The following is a 22566-nucleotide window of genomic DNA, read 5'->3' as shown; positions in this document are numbered from 1 at the left end:
GCGCAGAACCCACCAAGGTAAAGGAGGAACTTTGTCACAACTGGTGTCGGGGGTGGAATTTTTGGTGTGCACAGCACGGCGGAAGAAGGAGGGTGTGATTTAAAAAAAAAGAGAGGGTTAATCTTTTTTTGTCACCACACTGGATGACGTAGTGTGGGCACTGATACAAGCCACGGTGGCCCAGCAGGAGCTACCCGTGTCTAGGCAGCCACCCAGCAAGAAGCAGTGTGCTGCAGCAAGAGACTAATCGCCTGCTGATGGACCCGCTGCTCAAGACCGAGCTATGTTGCGGGAACTGATAAACCAGGTAAAGACCCTTACAGAGCTGAACCGTGGCAGGAGGAAAGCGGCTCATACGGGCTCGCCATTGGCTGCTAGAAATGACATGGGAGGATGATGCAGAGGACATACCTTCTAGCATTTGAGAGGACAGCCTATGGGAGGCCTGACCTCGAGATCAGTGGTCTGGCATCCTGCCCCAATTCCTGTGTGGGGAGGCCCAGAAGGCCTACCATGAACTGAAGAGGCTGCGCAGGACCTATCCCAGCTGAAGGCAGAGATCCTGGCCAGATCTGGAGTAACGACCACAGTGCAGGCCCAGCGGTATCATGAGTGGAGGTACCAGGAAGACAAAACCCCGCGGTCCCAATTGTATGACCTTCTCCAATCTAGCACGAAAGTGGTTGTAAACAGAGTCCCGGAGTCTGGAAGAGATACCAGAGGTTCTGGTCATCGACTGGTACATGAGGGCACTGCCACCAGATCTCCGCAAATGGGTAGGCCAGAACGATCCATCCACCTATGACAAGATGATCACGCTGGTAGAAAGACGCATGACAACCAGAGAATTGACCCAACTACCCAAGGAAAGCCCCTTTCGTAGCAAACACCCAACCCCAGTCCTGGAAGGTGGGACAGCCAAACCCCTGGGGAGTCCTAGGTGGAGGAAGGGGGGGGCTGAAAACCAGCAGAGACTCCAGAAGGAAGGGATTGGCCTGAGTGGGGGAAACCGTGGGACTAAACCCCCTAGACCACATGATAGGAGAATAATTAGAAACATATAGATGTTATGCATGTGGGAGTGGGAACACATAGCAGCACAGTGGTCCCAGCACCGAGGAGCCGATGCAATGCAACTTGGGGGACTGGGAGGTCTCATGTGCCTTTATGCACCTGGTGGGCGTCACATTAGCCCGCATAACTACATCAGGCCGGTGAGATAAAACGGAGCAGAGACTACAGCACTTGTGGACTCGGGGAGTGCTATCACCCTTATATCGGGTAAGCTGCTAAAAAATAGCTAGCTGCTGCAAGCCAAATGCGTAGCAGTGACGTTGTGTGCATGGGGCCATGAGCCATTACCCCACCATCCCAGTGGAGATAGAGGTTCAGTGGAACCTCATTAAGGGTGACAGTGGGCATAGTTCCTAAACTCCCATATCCTGTAGTTATTGGGAGGGGACTATCCAGGGTTTGATAAGTTACTCCCCCGGGAGAGGCTGTGAGGGAGGTGGAGACCCTGTTGGTTAGTGACTCCTTCATTGGGGGAATGTCAACCCCCAATGTTTTCTTGAGTTTTCTCAGGATCTATTCTCAGCCCCCAAAAGGCCCGGAAGACAAAAAAGAAAGGAAGGCCTCGAAGGCTTTGGGAACCCAGATCCTGACCCAGAGCCAGAAGACCTCTTGCTAGTAGGCAGATGGACACGAGCAGCCATCAGAGAAACTACCAACAAGGAAGGTGATCCGGATGCTGGCCCAGCCGTGATGGCGACGAGCTGTTGGAAGAAGCAGAAGCCGGCCCCTGGGAGCTCAAGCAGGTTAGTCCTGAGAGAGAGACTTCGGACGGGACCAGGCAGACAACCCCTAGATATGATAACGTCAGGAAGAGGTGGCTGAGATCGCTGGGATGCCAGTGGAGGGGAAGGTCCGGGGTCGGGACCCTACTTTATAGTGAAGAAGATCTCCTGTACCATGTGGTGCAAATGCAGGAGCAAGAGATACATCAATTTCTGGTGCACGAAAACAACCAAAAAGACATATTGAGCCTCACCCACAGTCACCTGTTTTGGAGGACACTTAGGGGTAGAGAAACCCAGGACAGGATCCTGCGGAAGTTCTTCTGGCCAGGAGTACATGAAGATGTCAGGCGATACTGCACCTCTTGTCCAGAGTGTCAGCTACATAGCCCTCGCCACACTTACGGGCCCCTTGATACCTCTTCCAATAATAGAGGTACCATTTGAATGCATAGCCATGGATCTCATTGGGCCCCTAGAGAAGACAGCTCAAGGCCCACCAACATGTGCTGGTTGTATTAGACTATGCAACCCAATACCTGAAGCCGTCCCCCTACGCAACACAGCTTCCAAGACAATAGCTAAGGAGCTAGTACAGATATTTTCCCGGGTTGGGCTACCCCAGGAGATACGACTGATCAAGGGACACCTTTCGTATCCAAGTTGATGAAAGATCCTCTGTTCATTGCTCCATGTACAAGCCCTACGGACCTCTATATACTGCCCACAAACAGATTGTCTTGTAGAAAGTTTCAATAGGGACCCTCAAGGCCATGATCAGGAAAGTGGTGAGCTGGGATGGGAAAGACTGAGATACTCTATTGCCTTACCTAATGTTTGCCATCCGGGAAGTTCCACAAGCCTCCACAGGTTCTCTCCATTCGAACTACTATATGGGCGCCCACCCCGAGGCATATTGGATATAGCCAGAGAAACCTGGAAAGAGGAGCCAAATCCTGGAAAAGAACATAGTCGAGAGGAGAATGCCTTGCTGTCAAATGGGCCATGGATACACTGCGTTATTACCTCTTAGGCGGCAATTTACTCTTGTGACGGACCATGCCCCCTCCGTGGATGCAAGAATAAAGGAAAAAGAATGCAAGGGTCACCAGGTGGTTCTTATCCCTCCAACCATTCCAGTTCCGCATACGGCACAAGGCTGGATTGTCACCACGGCAATGCTTGATGGTCTCTTTCACGAGCACACTGGCCTGGCATCCCAAGTTGCCCAACCCTATGGTGTTGAGCACAGATGGGATATGTGATGGGCAAGGCCAGATAGTTACTGTAAAGTACTGAGGAACAGGTATGTAGCCCCAGGCTAAACAAATCGCTAATACCATGGTACCAAATGCAGTTGTTCCAGGTTAATCAAGGCACCTGGGGCCAATTAAGATCTTTCTAGAAGGCAGTGGAGATAGCTACATTCGATTAGAACACCTGCAGCCAATCAAGGAGGCCAATCAGGGCACCTGGGTTTAAAAAGGAGCTCACTCTAGCCGCGGGGGAGGAGCCAGTAAGAGAGGAAGTGTGTGTGATGAGCTGGAGCAAGCGGTGCAAGGAGCTGACGACTGAGAGGGTGTGCTGCTGAAGGATTGAGGAATTATCAGACAATCAAGCATTATCAGACACCAGGACGAAATCCTGTGGTGAGGATAAAGAAGGTGTTTGGAGGAGGCCATGGGAAAGTAGCCCAGGGAGTTGTAGCTGTCATGCAGCTGTTACAGGAGGCACTATAGACAGCTGCAATCCACAGGGCCCTGGGCTGGAACCCGGAGTAGGAGGCAGTCCGGGTTGCCCCCAAACCTCATAACTCTGATCAGACACAGGAGAAGTTGACTCAGACTGTCGGGTTCCAGCAGAGGGGAAGATCACTGAGGTGAGCAAATTGCCAATAAGCACAGGACCCCACAATGTAAAGGAGGAACTCTGTCATAGTTTGGTAATAGACCACATATTATACTATCATGCTTTACTTATTTATTGATTATTTGCTTTGCTTGCTAGCTCTCATGTTTTTCCCCCTAAAAAACTGCTCTACGAATTAGTCTCATGGAGTTATAGACTTTAAGGTCAGAAGAGAACATTATGCTCATCGAGTCTGACCTCCTGCACAATGCAGGCTGCAGAATCTCACCCACTCATTCCCGCAACAAACCCCTAACTTATGTTTGAGCCACTGAAGTCCTCAAATCGTGGTTTAAAGAATTCAAGATGCAGAGAATCCTCCAGCAAGTGACCCATGCCCCACGCTGGAGAGGAAACCTCCCAGGGCTTCTGCCAATCTGCCCTGGAGGAAAATTCCTTCCCAACCCCAAATATGGCAATCAGCTAAATCCTGAGCATATGGGCAAGACTCACCAGCCAGAACCTCAGGAAAGATTTCTCTGTAGTAACTCAGATCCCACCCCATCTAACATCCCATCACAGGCAATTGGGCATTTACTGCTAATAATCAAAGATCAATTAATTGCCAAAATTAGGCTATCCCATTATACCATCTCCTTCATAAACTTATCAAGCTTAATCTTGAAGCCAGATATGTCTTTTGCCCCGACTACTCCCCTTGGAAGGCTGTTTCAGAACTTCACTCCTCTGATGGTTAGAAACCTTGGTCTAATTTCAAGTCTAAACTTCCTGATGGCCAGTTTTATATCCATTTGTTCTTGTGTCCACATTGGTACTGAGCTTAAATAATTCCTCTCCCTCCCTAGTATTTATCCCTTTGATATATTTATAGAGAACAATCTTATCTCCCCTCACAATTCTTTTGGTTAGGCTAAACAAGCTGAGCTCTTTGAGTCTCCTTTCAAAAGAAAGGTTTTCCATTCCCTGGATCATCCTAGTAGCCCTTCTCTGTACCTGTTCCAGTTTGAATTCATCCTTCTTAAACATGGGAGACCAGAACTGCACACAATATTCCAGATGAGGTCTCACCAGTGCCTTGTATAGTGGTCCTAACACCTCCTTATCGCTACTGGAAATACCCCATCTGCTGCATCCCAAGACCACATTAGCTTTTTTTGCAGCCATATCACATTGGTGGCTCATAGTCATCCTGTGATCAACCAATACTCTGAGGCCCTTCTCCTCCTCTGTTACTTCCAAGTGATGTGTCCCCAGTTTATAACAAAAATTCTTGTTGTTAATCCGTAAATGCATGACCTTGCACTTTTCACTAAATTTCATCCTATTGCTATTATTCCAGTTTACAAAGTCATCCAGATCTTTCTGTATGATATCACGGTCCCTCTCTGTATTGCAATGCCTCCCAGCTTCGTGTCATCCCCAAACTTTATTAACACATTCCTACTTTTTGTGCCAAGGTCAACAATAAAAAGATTGGTCCAAAAAAACAGTCCCAAAATCTCCATGGGGGAGGGGTAGCTCAGTGGTTTGAGCATTAACCTGCTAAAGCCAGGGTTGTGAGTTTAATCCTGGAGGGGGACATTTGGGGAGCAAGGGCAAAAAAAAATTGGGAATTTGTCCTCTCTCTCCCTGCTATTTATTCCTCTAATATATTTAAAGAGAGCAATCATATCTCCCCTCAGCCTTCTTTTGGTTAGGCTAAGCAAGCCAACTGTACTCTGGGGAAATACTATGGCCTGTATTATACAGACTAGATGATCACAATGTTTCCTTCTAGCCTTGGAGTCTATGAATTGAGTGAATCGGTCATTTGAACTCTGTGACTTAATTTACACTGGGTTAGGAGATCTGATATTTGGTTTGTGCGAGCAAATCAAATCACAGCCCATTTTTGCTACTGTATAAGCAGATATACAAAACTTGTAAATTATACTTAGACTTCTTTTAGTCACCAAGTCACTGTTAGTCTTTTAATAATAGGCTTATAGTTTAATTAGCCCATTTTTTTAGCCTGCATTAGGAATTTGAACACAGCAACTTTCTCATTCTTAAAAGAATTCAGATTAAGGGATATGAAATCTGATGCAGGTGTCAAAAAAAATGACCTATTGTCCCTTCAGTGCATAAGCTTGTTTAATTAAAGAAAGCCAGCTTTGCATGATTCTTAATGCTTCAGTTATAAAAAGCAAAGCAAAAAAAACAAAACAAAACAAAAGCTTCTCTAAAATCTTAGGGCTCTCCCCACAAAATAACTTAAAATAAATCACAGTCTCTTCCTCCAGCGACTTAATTTTGAGTATGTGTAATGTGACCAACACTTGCCTTTAGGGCAGGCTTTAACTATGTGGATATTATGGAGTACTTGGAAAAATGGTCATGGGCCCCTTGTTAGCCTTGGCCCACATCCTGCATATCAGGTCCATGCCAGTGACCCAGTGCAGGGTTTGCTGGTAGGGATCCACTTGTAGGATCTGTGCCTATGATGAGAAAAACCAGAAAATGAGACTTAGATGTCCAATCAGAACTTTATAATCATATGGATAAATATGGACAAAATCCACAATCAAAAGAAATCAGTGGAGCTTTGAAGTTTCGTTTAATAGTTTCATGCCTTTAGTGAGTTAAGTGCTCTTGAAACTGGTTCACATCCTGTACACCAAACTCTTCTATTTATCTAGAGGGCAGGTAGAGCAACAAAGCAGCTGCAATGCCAGATTTTCCTATGCCAGCTACAACTCAGCGCTATTCTGGAGGGACAATGTGGATGAAATAAGCAGAAGAGAATAAGAGCTTAATCCTATGCCCATTGAATCCAATGGCAAGATCTCATTGACTTCCACTAGGAAGGAAAGACGCAAATAGCTTTTAGGATAGTGAATTTATGCTCAACTACTGGGTTGTATTTTTTTTCTGGCAGAGAACTTACATCTCAGTAAATCTGTGGGGGGGAGGGGATGGAATGTGATGGTGTGGCTGTTCTGAGTCCTTATGTGACATTATATTAATAGTTCAAGCTACTCTAGATCTCTGGATTGTAGAGATAAATAATAGGAGACGAAGATAGAAAAACGTGCATATCAAACACTGTAGCAGATGGGCAGGCCCAGTCCCCTCAGACACCATCTTATATGCAGAATGGTCTCTTGAAATAAAAATTAAAGTCTGACAACTATTCATAGCTCCCTTGAAAAGCAGGTGGGCTGCGTTTCTGCAGCAAAAAATTATTCACCTGAGGATTATTCCCCACACAACATTTATATCTAAACGGCCATTTAATTTTAATGGACTCAATAATGTGGCTATCTCAAGAAAAGTGGGTTTGTTTTCTTAGGTCTTAATTCAGTAAGATACTTAAGCCCATGCATCATTTTAAGCATTTGTGTAGTCCCATTAAAGTCAATGGGATTTCTCACATGCTTAAAGCTACACACACACTGAAGTATCTTGAATTAGGGCCTTAATTTCGCCAACAGAATTATTTCTTAGAAATGGACCTGCTGCTCACACAGACAAGCAAAGGTTATACCCACACAAACAAGCAAAACATTATGGGGGACACTTTCAAAGGCAGAAAGAGGAGTTAGTTAGATGCCTAATTGCCCTTAAAATGCTTTGGGAGTTGGGGGCCTAATTCCCGTTCATATCATAGAATATTTCTCTCTATGGCTACACTATGAGCTAGGAGTGCGATTTCCCTGCTCATGCATACATAGTCATACTAACTCTCATCATGCTAGAGTGGGCTACGGCAGCAGAGGTAGCACTAGCAGAGTCACAGCCGACCTTGGCCAAGTACAAACCCACCTGAAACTGGTGAGTATGTGCTCAAAAAAGATGGAGAAAAGTTGTTTTTTCTTGCCATAGAGGGCAGGACAAGAGGCAATAGATTAAAACTACAGCATGACAGATTTAGATTAAATCTCAGGAAAAACTTCCTGACTGTAAGAACAGTAGGACAATGGAACAAACTGCCTAGGGAGCAGGGCCGGCTCCAGGCACCAGCCCAACGAGCAGGTGCTTGAGGCGGCCAACGGAGAGGGGCGGCACGTCTGAGCCTTCGGCGGCAATTCGGCAGCGGGTCCCTCACTCCATCTCGGCGCGTAGGGCCTGCCGCTGAAGACTGAAGCAACGACAATAGTGCAGCAGATTGCAATCGCGGCATTTTTTCTTCTTCTTTTTGATGCTTGGGGCAGCAAAAATCCTGGAGTTGGTCCTGCTAGGGCGATTGTGGAAGCTCCTTCACTGGAAGTTCTCAAAAGGAGGCTGGATAGCCATCTGTCTTGGATGATTTAGAGACAACAAATCCTGCAGCTTGGCAAGGGGTTAGAGTAGATGATCCTTGCTGGCCCTTCTAACCCTAGTCATTCTGTCTACACCTCAGCCATGCCACTGCTACTTGTGCTGCCCTGGCTACACTGCTATTCATGCTCAGGCTAGCTGGATGGGAGCTAGTGCAAGTAAGGTACACGAGCAGGTGAATGGCACCCCTGCCTCGTAGTGCAGATGTAGCCTATGTGTACATAAAAATCATATTAAACAATAGTAACATACACTGAGGTAAGAATGTAGCAAAAATTACAGCCCATTTTACTGCAGTTAGTTTCTAAAAAAAATACACAATGAACTGTCTAAAATCTGATGTACAGTAACTCGGCTGTAGCTATATCTCGAAGTGGATACTTTCTTTGGGCCAGATTTTCTGTTACCTCTGCTCTGGTAGTGTGGATATAAGTGTCACTAAATCATGAATGGTAGTAGCTTTGTACCCACTGGTGAAAACAACTGCCCAAAGTACAGGGCAAGGAAGGAACAACTCTCTTCATTACTTGTGGTGCATGTGAGACCAGATTTCACAATATATGATGGTAAACAAAAACCTATCCCGTTTGCAGTAGTTACCTTCTATACACAGAAGCGTCTGCTAGGAAATTTGGACTGTGTGTGAATAACCTGAGAACATCCTATCCAATATGAATATGGTTTTATAAACTGACTTAACAATCCCCCAAGATGCTCTATTTTCTGAAGGAGTCATTTCCGCATCAACTAAGGAGCCTGTGGCTGAGCTGAACGATGAATAAGGGTATTGAGTGGGTTAGCCGGTGACCCATTTTTCATGTCTGGACAGTGCCTTAGCTGATATCGCTTTAAGTGAAAGTTCTGGTTCTATAGAATATTTATTATTTCATGAGCATTATTTAGTTACATTTCTTGGAAAGAGCCTTTGGTCCAGAAACACTGAGAATTAAAACAAAAAATGAAGGGTTTAGACTGCATCTGCTCCTGCATGGGCATACAATGGTGAATGAGGCATTCTGCCTTTCCTTCCCACTGCCCTTTGCATCTCTGTATAGGGGCCAAGCACAAGCCCTAGGACATTGGCCTAATGAAGTTGCGGGACTGGCACAGGGGAAGTGAATGTGCCACAGGTAAAAGGGTGTAAGTGGGGCCCCTTGGGCATACTCCTCCCTCAGCACTTCTGGAGCCACTGTGCTGGCTTCAGGTAGAATGCCAGAATGGGAGTGGCTGCTGGTTCCTAATCTCACCTCAATGGGGACTATATCCTAAAACCATGGGAACAAGCTGTCTGCTAGTGTAAACTGGTGCAGCTCCCCTGTGCTCATGTAAAATGGGCCCTGGTTATATTGGGGTTACTGATGCGAGCCTCAGGGAAGTTGAACCTAGTTTTAACTAGCAGAGAATTTAGCCATTAAAAGACACGGGTTGCATTTCTTAAGCAATGATCAAACATTTATGATTCACTCTGGGTGAGAAGAATAGTAAAGAATGAGGAACTCAAAGTCCTTATGTTCCCCTGCTTTAATGACAAATACAACTCAAAGGTACAAAGTACTGTAGTTCTTGAAAAGCATTGCTTTGTCAGAGAGCTCAACTACAGCTTTTCTTGTGGTTTTCTTCTTTGTGCAGGAGGTGAGGAAGTAGGGGGCAAAAATTATTAAATGCAAAACAGTGAGAGAGAGAATCTGCTTCTAAGCCATGCAGAATAAAACAAAGGCCAATTTTTTCAGTGTTTTGCAGAAGTATTTAGTCTGAATCTACTTTCAAAGAAAAATGAATGGAGAAGGAGTTTCTCAGACTCTATGTATTACAACATTTAAGAAGACAGCGAAGACAGGACACAGAGTAAAAGACCAGAAATATGAAAAAAGGACTGAGTGAAATACACTGGTTATAGTCCAAAGACCTCAGCTCCACATGAAATATGCTGGGGAGAGGGGAGTAGCTTTCTATGTGGTTATGAATTAATTCCCTTAGAGCCTTCAAACTGTAATACTGCAGAAAACCTACTCCCCTCCCCCCAAACACACACATGAGTACAAAATGCAATGTGCTAGCCATTTTCGGAGCTCCTGTTAGTATTATTTCAGACTACCATGTTTAAACCTAAGAGTTCTCTCTCATGTACCAGACTCTCCATCTCTCTAATCCTTTAGTAAAGGTATAATCCTTTGTAATGGTATCCACAGTCTGTTGCCATGGAAATGTCTGTGCCACAAATTCAGTAGTAGGACATCGCCAAATAAGAAGAGAAAAGATGCGCTGGGACAAAGTAACCCTTCATCTAAATACAAATATCTCCACTGATTAGTATGGCCAGCCTGAGATGGACCCCAAACATCTCTGAATTGTAGGGAAAGCTCATACTCACGTCCAACCTTCACTGCTCAAGCCACTTCCGACTAGCAAACATGTCAAGAAAAAGTAGTGGTTCTGAACCTGTGGTCTGGGGACCCCTGGAGGTCTGCAGACTATGTCTAAGAGGTCGTGAAGGACTTAGACTGAAAACTGACTGAACAGAATTCAACTATATATACAGACAATAGATTTCCAAAGGGTCTGAACATTCATTCAAAAATTTTTAGGCGGCCGCAAATGAAAAAAGGTTGAGAACCACTGGTCTAATTCACCTGAGACTTTTCTCCAGTGTTACAACCTTCCATTTTTTTAGTTTCTGGAGAAAGGTTTTATGAGGCCAACCTTTTACATGGCAACTAATAAAAATAATTACAAAAATAGGAAAGAATTCTGGGACTAATAATCCTATTGAACTCAGTGTGGGATTTGCCACTGCCTGCAACTGGCGCTTAGTAGTCCCTATAATAAACAACAAATAAATAAATAAAATACCAAGGTTTATTTCTTAAGTAGTTATTTGCCTGGATACGCCTGTTATCAGTGTGGGTACTGGTTTTATAATATAAGGTAACAGCAGCAAGATGCTGAATTCCCCTGCTAGGCCAGATTATTTAAGAGGTGTTTTGAGAACAATGATACTAATGTGACATGGCAAACTATGTCAAATAAAATAATAACACACAGATCATGCTCTGTTGGGCACTCTTAGCAATTTCTGAAGTTTTCTGTGGAAACCCAAGATTTTTATTGAATTTATTGAGTCAAGTTTCTACAGGTTATTTTTCCATCCAAAAGAACCTTCACATTGCAGCTAGCAGTTACTGTTGCCTATTTGTCCAGCCTTCCAGAAAACTGCCCCAAAACAATAGTTAACAGAAGGGTACAGTATGAACTGTACTGTTTTGCTTCACCATTCATCTTAGTGAGATGTCTAGCTTCAAAGTCTGTTTGCAACCAGTTAAATGGTAATGCTGTTAACAGGCCAGTTGTTAAAAACACACACAATTGAGATCAAGACATTTTACATAAACCTAGTCTTTGAGTTCATCTCTTCCTCTTCCCTAAACCCATAATGGGCTTTTGGCCCACTGTTCTCCAGATGAGGACTTTCCTGTCACACTGCCCAACCCTTGAAGAATTAAATAACTCCCCACCCCCAAAACATACCTTTCTGCCCTGCATTACTGGCATTTTCCCTTTGTATTTCCCAAACACCCGCCTTTGGAGGCAATAATTACGTGATATATGACCTCCAGCTTGGATAATAGGCACTTTTGCCTATTTAGACACCTAAATACATTTGAGAATCTGGGCCTTGGCTCCCATTGGCACTAATGAAAGCCCTTTATACATGTGATCTGGCATGGGGAGCTGTAAATTATCAAGGACTATAGCATATTTGGCACATAACTTTGTCATGCTTAGCCTACTACCAGCCTGGCAAATTGAAACAAGTTCATTGCTCAAATTTTCAAACACTCCTAAGTGACGTAGGAGCTCAGATTCCATGTTCAAAAGTGATGTAGGCACATAGGAAACCAATTTACACCGAAAGCTGACAGGACTTAGGCTCCTAAATGCCTAGGGTATTTTTTGAAAATGGGACTACCTTGCTTTTAAAAATATTACCCTGTATCTAAACCTGGCTTTTGCACTTGGATTGTTCCTTAAGGCTGGGACTTAGGAACCCAAAAGCCACTAAGTTCACTACCTCACTCCCTTAGCCTCTTATGAAAATCCCAGATAAGGTGTATGGGTGCACTTTATGAGGTGGTATTATTAATGGAGACTAGAAATACATTAGAATAAACAGCAGAATGAACCTCTTTATTATTGGAAGGCTGGATGTATCCCAAGGTCACTAGCCAGCGAATATCTATAAACTCAAATGAAAATCTGAGTCACCTGGCTTTATAGTTGGAGAAATACAAGAAATAGTTTCAATAAATGTTTTAATCTCCAGAAACAATACTAAAAACAAAAGTTTTCTGTAACAGACATGGGACATATAGACACATGAAGGGGTGACATGTTATTAAGGTTTTATTTTCCATCATTTGTGATCACCCGTATAATGCACGTACGGTTTTGCCACTTGCAAGTAATGTGCCAGTCTCAAAGTAATGCTGATAAAACCTGTATACCTATACACCAGTCTCTCTCTCTCTCATGCCTGCCTCTCAATAGATAAACAGATTAAATAGACAGGTATTGATTTCAAAATGTCTGTTTATGGTGTCCCTTTACTAACATCCACATTCTGAATCAGATTAACTGAAAAGCTTATTTTGTAGAATAAAAACAGAGTGAACATATGAACTAAAAGAATACATATTGAAAACTTTGAGGATTTTCCTACCTGATTAGTACAATTTCAAAACACAGTGAGTTAAATAGCCCAGAAATCCTTGGCAGTGTTCCCTTGAAACTGGTAACAAACTAAGCTTTGTTGTTGCACACAACTGTGGGACTTCAATGCCCTGTATCTATTCAAGTTTCTCAAGTTACCTTGGCACCAAACTGACTGGAGAGAAATGTTTGTGAGAGATTTTAACTCTAGCTTGGGAAAAATATAATTACCACAGCGCAGTATGGTGGCTTTAAGCAAATAACTTGCAGTAACAAGAACAATGAAGAAACTCAAGCATGCACCATTCTTCAGGCAAGCATAATGCCTAGGAGGTCAGGGGAAATACACAAAACTGTTCTTGCTATTACTGGATACATAATATACCCCTCCTCCCGCTTCCTACACTGCTCCTGTCCTGCTCTGCTGGCTGGTGCTGAGAGCGAGAAGGGGCATGGCCTATTTTTTTCAAAAGAATTAGCAGTGAAAAACCCAGCAGTGAAGTACCACATAACTGGAGTGGGAAACATTAACCTCCAGGGATGAAATTATGGCTCCATTAAAGTCAATGCACATTTTGTCAGATGTTTCAAACACACACATAAGCACCTCAAAAGTAAAACATAATTTAGATGCCCTAATGTATACACTTTGGGGAAGATCCTTCCCTTTCTTCTGTGGGTGTAGAAAGTCCCTGCTGCAGAAGGATGGGAGTGGGTCTGTACAATATGAAATATGTGGGAAGCCCCCACAAGGGATGCAGAGTCGCTGACTGTTGCAAAGCCCAGTTCCAGAGGCCCCTCCATGCCCCATGCATCTGGGGATGGCCACAGGACATGAGAGGGGAAAATGTGGGCTTGATTACCATCAATTTTGTCCCAAGGAGTGCAGCAGCAGGGGTTACAGCAACTTCAAGGCAGAAGTAGTGGCACTGGAGCAGCTCCACAGCCTGGTAGGAAAAATTTGTTCTACTTCTGGCACCTACAGAATGAGGTCTGCGCTGTAATTCTCTGTGCTTGTTCTTATGCAGCTTTAGATTTATTTACACATGTTGGTACATGTTTCTCACGAGCATCACTCACTGGACCCCATGAATTCTACTAATCTGTGGCTGCAGAATCCACCTCTTGCCACAGAACCATGCCCCCCAAACTTTCACAAAAAATAAAATGTCTAGATCTTGCAGCCTAGAAATGTAAATCAAATTTGAACCAAAGCAAGATTGTTACTTTTCAGGCAGCCTAAAAAAAGAATTCTAAGACAGATGTAAATTTTTCCTATTCAGCTCAATAGTGTGTTGACTCTAAAACCTAATAATGTAAGTGTTAACATTTCAAACTGTTTGGGCTGATGATCTTTTTAGCAAAAACATCCTTCTAATGTGCCACAGTAGTTTCTTACATCGCCTCATGTGCCTAAAAGCCAGAATGATCCTCTATCCAGTTACTGAAACCTCCAGCTTCCTGCTGAAAATCTTTTATGACGCAGGTCTACATTATCAATATAAAAATATATGGCATACTGAACACTGAGGGCTTGATTCATCATTGAGTCAATGGAGGCATACCAGTGTAAAACTGGAGTAATGCAGATGTTGACTCAGTCCCTGGAAACGTGGAGATTGTAAAATAAATTGAATTTAATATCAAAAGTAGTAGCACAGTGGCTATTGAATGCATTACTTAAAGAAAGTATTATTCAGTTTTGCAAAGAATTCATTCAAACTCTCCATTTTAAAAATTTCAAAGAAGCTGGCATATATATATATATATATAACTACCACACCAGAGTGCTGCCAAACCAAAAGACCTGGCTGCAGATGTTAGATCCAGCAGGCTTTGATCATCAGGGTCACACACCGTTCCAGAAGCAACATGCACTCTCTCCCATTCACTCTTCCTATAGAGCAGGGGCTGCCAAATCATGGCTTGTGAGCCACATGCGGCTCTTTCACAGTTAAAGTGCGGCTCCTGGGGTCACCCATGCCCCTCCATTCTCCGCCTACCAGACTGGTGGGGTTGAGGGAGCTCGGGGCATCTGCCAGAGACAGCTGGTGCCTGCTGAGGGGGAGGCACAATGTAAAGGTTTGCCCCCCCTTACTCTCAGCAGCCCCCTCCCTGAAGCTCTCAGCTGTTAGCTCAGTGTGAAGAGGCAGCAGCAAACAGCTGGGAGCTGCAGGGATGGGCCAGTGCTTTAGCTCAGTGCAGAGAGGCAGCAGCAAAAGCAGAGGCTCTCCCTGCTGCTACCAGCTGTTTGCCACTGCCTCTCCTCTTAGCCACAGCCTCCAGCTTCCAGCTTGCCGCTTGCCACTCCAGCCACTGTGGTGCAGGGGCCCCAGCGGCACCACATGACCCTGGCAAAAATCTGAGGGCACATGTAACCCCAGGTGTCCATTCATCACCTCTGGCTTCTGCCCAGCAGGTAGGGGAGTCTTGGGGTTTCAGCCCCACAGAAGGTACCCGATGCGGCTCAGGGCTTCAGCAGGACTAGGGCTGAAGCCCTGAGCCGTGGCAGCTGCCTCCTGCGGTGCTGAAACTCTGAGCCCTGGCAGGCTCTTGAACTTTTGAAGATTGTCATATGCAGCTCAGAAGGTCAGTAAGTTTGGTCATCCCTGCTATACAATGTGAGAGGACAGCAGCTGCTCCAGTCTGTGTTAGAAACAGGAATGTGAGTGAAGCTACTACACTGCAATTTCACTATAGCTATTGCCATTTGTTACATCTTAAATTGTAATGCTGCCCAAAGGGTGGATTCCTAAATAATGTCAAGGGTGCCTGAAGTGTGTGGCTCAGCAGCCCTTTTTAGCATTTTTATAGATCTAAATCAATAATAATAATAAATCACGGTTTAGTTGCATTTCTTCCATAATAGCATTTTGCAGGCAACGGTCTTCCCACAGTAGCATTTAGGGGCCAGCTGAGAACCACAATAACACCCTCCACAGGTTTTATTAGGAATCCAAGTGTCCTCTTCTTCTCTGCCCATCCTAGGCTGGAAAAGGACTCCTGGCTTTTCCACCCCACAGAGTCAAAGGAAGAGGCTCCTTGTCCTTTCTGGGTTCATAAAGGGTTCAGGAGCAGTAGCAGCTATTCTTGTCTTTCTGGGAAAGCCCATCAGGTGGTGGCAACCCAGGCTTAGAGCCTATGCACACATATACTTCTCAGGCTGTTGCTTCAAAACACTAGTTTGAAAAATACCTCCCAAAATAGGTATTTCAAAGCGAAATGAAACAACTAAGAGAACAGACAGAAACAGTTTATGGGTCTGAAACTGTAAATATATATTATATTCAAAAAGTACATATAAACTGGTGGTGCCCTTTACATACACTTTCACAGGCTCTCACAAACATGCACACACACAAACACATGACTAAGCTGAGCTTTTTCCTCACATTTAATATTTTGGCTTACTTTCATTAAAAATTATATATCTGGATAATTTTTAATAGGATATCACACTGTCCATGCAAGTTCTCTCCATTTTAAGCTCCAGTGATAACACACATGACAAGTCAAGCCTAGACATGTGGGGGGGGAAAGATGCAATTTACAAATCACTTTGTCCAAAGGAGATGCCAAATGGAGATGCAAGAAATCTTTAAGTCTCTCTCTCCTTCCTCCCTGCCCCTCCATATTTTAAGACATTGCTGGGGAGCTTGCCCACTAGAGTTCGAATCTCTGACAGCTGGTTAGCTGCAGCTCCAGTTCAGATCTTCACTATAGCATCTTCCATATGGGAGACATAAAATAATTAATAAAAATCTACAAAAGCTGATGACACAAACCATGCTATATTAGTGACTTCTATCATTTACCATGGCAAATACGAATTGGAAAAACATGGGAAAATTTGCTATTTCACAGCCATCAGTACAATTGGAAAAGGAAGGCTATTTTGCCCTTTTATTACGTATAATTCAGGCTACCTCTACACTACAGTGCCTGTGTTGGCATATTTATGCAGGCATAGCCCCCTGGTGTAGACACAGCCTATGCTAACAGAAGGAGTTTTTCTGCAGATGTAGGAACACCACCTCCCCGACGATGTTCTCTATGCCAACAAAAGCACACTTCTGTCACCATGGCTGCATCAACGCTGGGGGTTTTGTTAGCATTAGCTGTGTTGATCGGGGTCTGATTTTTCACACCCCCAGACTGACATAGCTATGTCAATATAGGGTAGACCAAGCCTCACAAGTGTCATTTTTTTATTTCCTCCTTAGGTGTACCCATTGATCACATCACACACAAATGCTGAGAACTTTTCATCTTCAAGGCTCTGTACAAACAACTTTAACTAATCCTCATGTGATGATTTGGAGTGATGTGTCTGTGACAGTGTACCCCATAAGGCTTTATGGGGGGGGTGCTTATAAATGTATGTATGATATAACTGGAATAAGGTTTTGCTGCATATGCCATGTAACATATCTATGTAAAGGTTATGATCTACTGGTTATATTCATCCTAGTTGTATGCAGGCACCATTCATGTGTTCAAAGTTATGTATACTTGCTTGATTTCTAAGTAAGCTTTGTGAGGCATTTGGTCAGCTTCTTTAGGGAGGAATTCGCAAGGTTGACGACCCGATCAGGAGGCATTTGGGGAACAATGCATCTTGGAATACTCCAATCCACATAAGAAGTCTTCCTGGAGACATACAAGATACCATGTGGACAACGGCTTCTGCCTGTAAAGACTGAGTCATGCATGGACATGTGACTTGCCCAGGTGACTTCAGAACTCCATCTTGGAGCTGGACTTTGCATAGGAGTGAGGAGGAGGGGTCTCCACCCACAAGAGAAAGTCTATTTAAACCCGTGGGAGACCCCTCCATTGTGTCTAATGGCAGAGAGAAAGGAGGGTCAGGGCAAAGCTGGGAGGCAAGATCAAACCAGTATCTTAGATGCCTATATACAAATGCAAGAAGTATTGGTAATAAGCAGGAAGAACTGGAAGTGCTAATAAATAAATACAACTATGACATTGTTGGCATTACTGAAACTTGGTGGGATAATACACACAACGGGAATGTTGGTGTGGATGGGTATAGTTTGCTCAGGAAGGATAGACAGGGGAAAAAGGGAGGAGGTGTTGCCTTATATATTAAAAATGTACACACTTGGACTGAGGTGGAGATGGACATAGGAGATGGAAGTGTTGAGAGTCTCTGGGTTAGGCTAAAAGGGGTAAAAAACACAGGTGATGTCGTGCTGGGAGTCTACTACAGGCCACCTAATCAGGTGGAAAAGGTGGATGAGGCTTTTTTCAAACAACTAACAAAATCATCTAAAGCCCAAGATTTGGTGGTGATGGGGGACTTCAACTATCCAGATATATGTTGGGAAAATAACACCGCGGGGCACAGACTATCCAATAAGTTCCTGGACTGCATTGCAGACAACTTTTTATTTCAGAAAGTTGAAAAAGCTACTAGGGGGGAAGCTGTTCTAGACTTGATTTTAACAAATAGGGAGGAACTCGTTGAGAATTTGAAAGTAGAAGGAAGCTTGGGTGAAAGTGATCATGAAATCATAGAGTTTGCAATTCTAAGGAAGGGTAGAAGGGAGTACAGCAGAATAGAGACAATGGATTTCAGGAAGGCGGATTTTGGTAAGCTCAGAGAGCTGATAGGTAAGGTCCCATGGGAATCAAGACTGAGAGGAAAAACAACTGAGGAGAGTTGGCAGTTTTTCAAAGGGACGCTATTAAGGGCCCAAAAGCAAGCTATTCCGATGGTTAGGAAAGATAGAAAATGTGGCAAAAGACCACCTTGGCTTAACCACGAGATCTTGCGTGATCTACAAAATAAAAAGGCGTCATATAAAAAATGGAAACTAGGTCAGATTACAAAGGATGAATATAGGCAAATAACACAGGAATGCAGAGGCAAGATTAGAAAGGCAAAGGCACAAAATGAGCTCAAACTAGCTATGGGAATAAAGGGAAACAAGAAGACTTTTTATCAATACATTAGAAGCAAGAGGAAGACCAAGGACAGGGTAGGCCCACTGCTCAGTGAGGAGGGGGAAACAGTAACGGGAGACTTGGAAATGGCAGAGATGCTTAATGACTTTTGTTTCGGTCTTCACTGAGAAGTCTGAAGGAATGTCTAATATAGTGAATGCTTACAGGAAGAGGATAGGTTTAGAAGATAAAATAAAAAAAGAGCAAGTAAAAAATCACTTAGAAAAGTTAGATGCCTGCAAGTCACCAGGGCCTGATGAAATGCATCCTAGAATACTCAAGGAGTTAATAGAGGAGGTATCTGAGCCTCTAGCTATTATCTTTGGGAAATCATGGGAGACGGGGGAGATTCCAGAAGACTGGAAGGGGGCAAATATAGTGCCCATCTATAAAAAGGGAAATAAAAACAACCCAGGAAACTACAGACCAGTTAGTTTAACTTCTGTGCCAGGGAAGATAATGGAACAGGTAATTAAAGAAATCATCTGCAAACACTTGGAAGGTGGTAAGGTGATAGGGAATAGCCAGCATGGATTTGTAAAGAGCAAATCATGTCAAACTAATCTGATAGCATTCTTTGATAGGATAACGAGCCTTGTGGATAAGGGAGAAGCTGTGGATGTGATATACCTAGACTTTAGTAAGGCATTTGATACGGTCTCGCATGATATTCTTATAGATAAACTAGGAAAGTACAATTTAGATGGGGCTACTATAAGGTGGGTGCATAACTGGCTGGATAACCGTACTCAGAGAGTAGTTATTAAAGGCTCCCAATCCTGCTGGAAAGGTATAACAAGTGGGGTTCTGCAGGGGTCTGTTTTGGGACCGGCTCTGTTCAATATCTTCATCAACGATTTAGATGTTGGCATAGAAAGTACGCTTATTAAGTTTGCGGACGATACCAAACTGGAAGGGATTGCAACTGCTTTGGAGGACAGGGTCAAAATTTGGAGGACAGGGTCAAAATTCAAAATGATCTGGACAAATTGGAGAAATGGTCTGAGGTAAACAGGATGAAGTTCAATAAAGATAAATGCAAAGTGCTCCACTTAGGAAGGAACAATCAGTTTCACACATACAGAATGGGAAGAGACTGTCTAGGAAGGAGTATGGCAGAAAGAGATCTAGGGGTCATAGTAGACCACAAGCCTAATGTGAGTTAACAGTGTGATACTATTGCAAAAAAAGCAAACGTGATTCTGGGATGCATTAACAGGTGTGTTGTAAACAAGACACGAGAAGTCATTCTTCCGCTTTACTCTGCGCTGGTTAGGCCTCAACTGGAGTATTGTGTCCAGTTCTGGCCACCGCATTTCAAGAAAGATGTGGAGAGGGTCCAGAGAAGAGCAACAAGAATGATTAAAGGTCTTGAGAACATGACCTATGAAGGAAGGCTGAAGGAATTGGGTTTGTTTAGTTTGGAAAAGAGAAGACTGAGAGGGGACATGATAGCAATTTTCAGGTATCTAAAAGGGTGTCATCAGGAGGAGGGAGAAAACTTGTTCACCTTAGCCTCTAATGATAGAACAGGAAGCAATGGGCTTAAACTGCAGCAAGGGAGATTTAGGTTGGACATTAGGAAAAAGTTCCTAACTGTCAGGGTAGTTAAACACTGGAATAAATTGCCTAGGGAAGTTGTGGAATTTCCATCTCTGGAGATATTTAAGAGTAGGTTAGATAAATGTCTATTAGGGATGGTCTAGACAGTATTTGGTCCTGCCATGAGAGCAGGGGACTGGACTCGATGACCTCTCGAGGTCCCTTCCAGTCCTGGAGTCTATGAGTCTTCAGCTGGCTAAAGAAGGAGTCTCTCCACCCCTGAGGATACTTGAAGGAAACTAGAACAAAGGACAGTAACTACAGGGGGCGTGAGTGATTGCTGGACCTGGGCTAAAAGGAGATTAGCCTGTAAGAAGGGGGCATTCTGGAACTGGTGAGGATCTTATCTGTATTCAGTTTGATTAGACATATATTTGTGTATTTTATTTTATTTTGCTTGGTTACTTACTTTGTTCTGCCTGTTACTACTTAGAACCACTTAAATCCTATTTTCTGTATTTAATAAAATCACTTTTTACTTATTAATTAACCCAGAGTATGTATTAATACCTGGGGGAGCAAACAACTGTGCATATCTCTCTATCAGAGTTATAGAGGGTGAACAATTCATGAGTTTACCCTGCATAAGCTTTATACAGGGTAAAACAGATTTATTTGGGTTTAGACCCCATTGGGAGTTGGGCATTTGAGTGCTAAGGACAAGCACACTTCTGTGAGCTGTTTTTAGGTAAACCTGCAGCTTTGGGGCAAATAATTCAGACCCGGGGTTGGAGCAGATGGGAGCGTCTGGCTCAGCAAGACAGGATGCTGGAATCCTGAACTGGCAGGGAAAACAGGAGCAGGGGTAGTCTTTGCACATCGGGTGGCAGATCCCAAGGGGGTTTCTGTGATCCAACCTGTCACAGTGTCTATGTCTGATTTATGAATTTTGGTTGATTTTTATGAAATTGCTGTATTACTGAATGTGCCTCCCGAAAGGGCTGTTCTGGCCAGATTGGGGTTGGCAATGACCTCCCGGCATCTATAAAATGCCTAAAAAAGGCTGGTGTTTACAGTAGCCACGGATTTCCCGTCATATGTTTTTACTAAAAGTAAGGGTGTGAAAAGCAAATATCTGGTGCCTTTAACATAACCAGAGAGCTCAGGGTAGCTGGGTGGGCAGACTACCTAGGAGAAGGAAAACTCTGATTTCAAATGCCATCCATGTTTTGAAACTTGCTATTGGGTAAAGGCAACGCTAGTACCTCCTGTTGACAGTCCACCAGGTCTAAGACAACAAGGTGGGAAGAGAGAGAGCAAGTCCTTAGTCTAAATGGGGAAAGGCCCTCAGCCAACTCACTACAGTCTCTGGCACAAGATGACTAGGTTGGTGCAAGCAGTTTTCTTCTTTTTGTGGCAAGTTATCAAAGGGCTGTAATAGCTACTGGTTATAATGAGGAGTGAGGCTGGCCAATATGCTTCTCCACGAGGGACTACAGCTATTGGTGGGAGTGTGTTTCATGTCTATACCAGAAGTTTACCTGCCTTAAGTCTGGCAGTCACTGCCCAATAGGATTTCTGGCACCCAGCATCTGAACTGATCGCTAAAGGGTCAGGGGGAGTAGCAGTCAGAGCAAAGAGTCAGACAGAAAGCAGTGACCTGCACAGGCAATGAAGCCCAATGTCATGAAAGACAGCAACTTCATTGGTTTGGACACATGCAGAGGATGAATGGAGGGGACCTAGTGAAGATATCAGGGGAGGAAAGGGAGGTAGGACAGAGACCCCAAGGAAAGCTGAGCAAGTGTTGGGGTGGATTTCATCAAAGAAGATGGTAAACAGCTGGACCTTAGTGCCACTTCAGACAGATGTAGATGGATGATACTTTCATGATAACTCAACCCTGGTTGATGGGATAAGGGGATGAAGCAACAGCAGCTATATCATTGAATACTTCAGTGGATGTTAAGTCAGTCATATGCTATCAGGGTTGGTGTCACATCCCTTCCAGACCAGGGACAATGGAGAGTCAATAACATGAATACTTCACATTCAAATGAGAGCACCTTAAAACAATGTGATGGCTGAAGTCTAGGAGATCCAGTTGGACATGACTTGAGGGAGTTGGGAGACGAGCAGCAGAATTTCCTTAGCGGGAGAACAAAGAGACTGAGGTGTTGGTACAGCCTTTTACAAATACAGAGAGACTCAAAGTGACAAAGAGGAACAAAGAGACTGGCTTTAGGAGGGAGAGGGGACCTGTTGACTGTCAGACCAGCCCAAAGCTGAAGAAAACGGACTGCAGAGGTCAGAGAGACTCTATGATTTGAAGGAGAAGTCATGAACTGGAGGTTAATGGCCCAACAGAGGAGACCTCCTTGGATCC

At 43.9% G+C, this 22566-nt stretch overlaps 1 protein-coding gene across 2 annotated transcripts in view; it reads right to left on the bottom strand.

The window, feature by feature from the left end:
• LOC115639186 (solute carrier organic anion transporter family member 1C1-like) overlaps positions 1-12966 on the bottom strand; it is a 55656-nt gene extending 42690 nt beyond the window's left edge. For both annotated transcript variants that reach the window (XM_030541651.1, XM_030541669.1), the window contains exon 1: positions 12682-12966. The gene's annotated coding sequence lies outside the window, so the exon portion shown is untranslated. The remainder of the gene's footprint in view (positions 1-12681) is intronic.
• Between the last annotated feature and the right edge of the window lie 9600 nt (positions 12967-22566).

Source organism: Gopherus evgoodei, chromosome 1 (assembly GCF_007399415.2).
Source record: "Gopherus evgoodei ecotype Sinaloan lineage chromosome 1, rGopEvg1_v1.p, whole genome shotgun sequence".
NCBI classification, from domain to species: Eukaryota; Metazoa; Chordata; order Testudines; family Testudinidae; genus Gopherus; species Gopherus evgoodei.
Note: the sequence above shows the minus strand (reverse complement) of the source record. Positions and strands in the feature narration are given on the sequence as shown.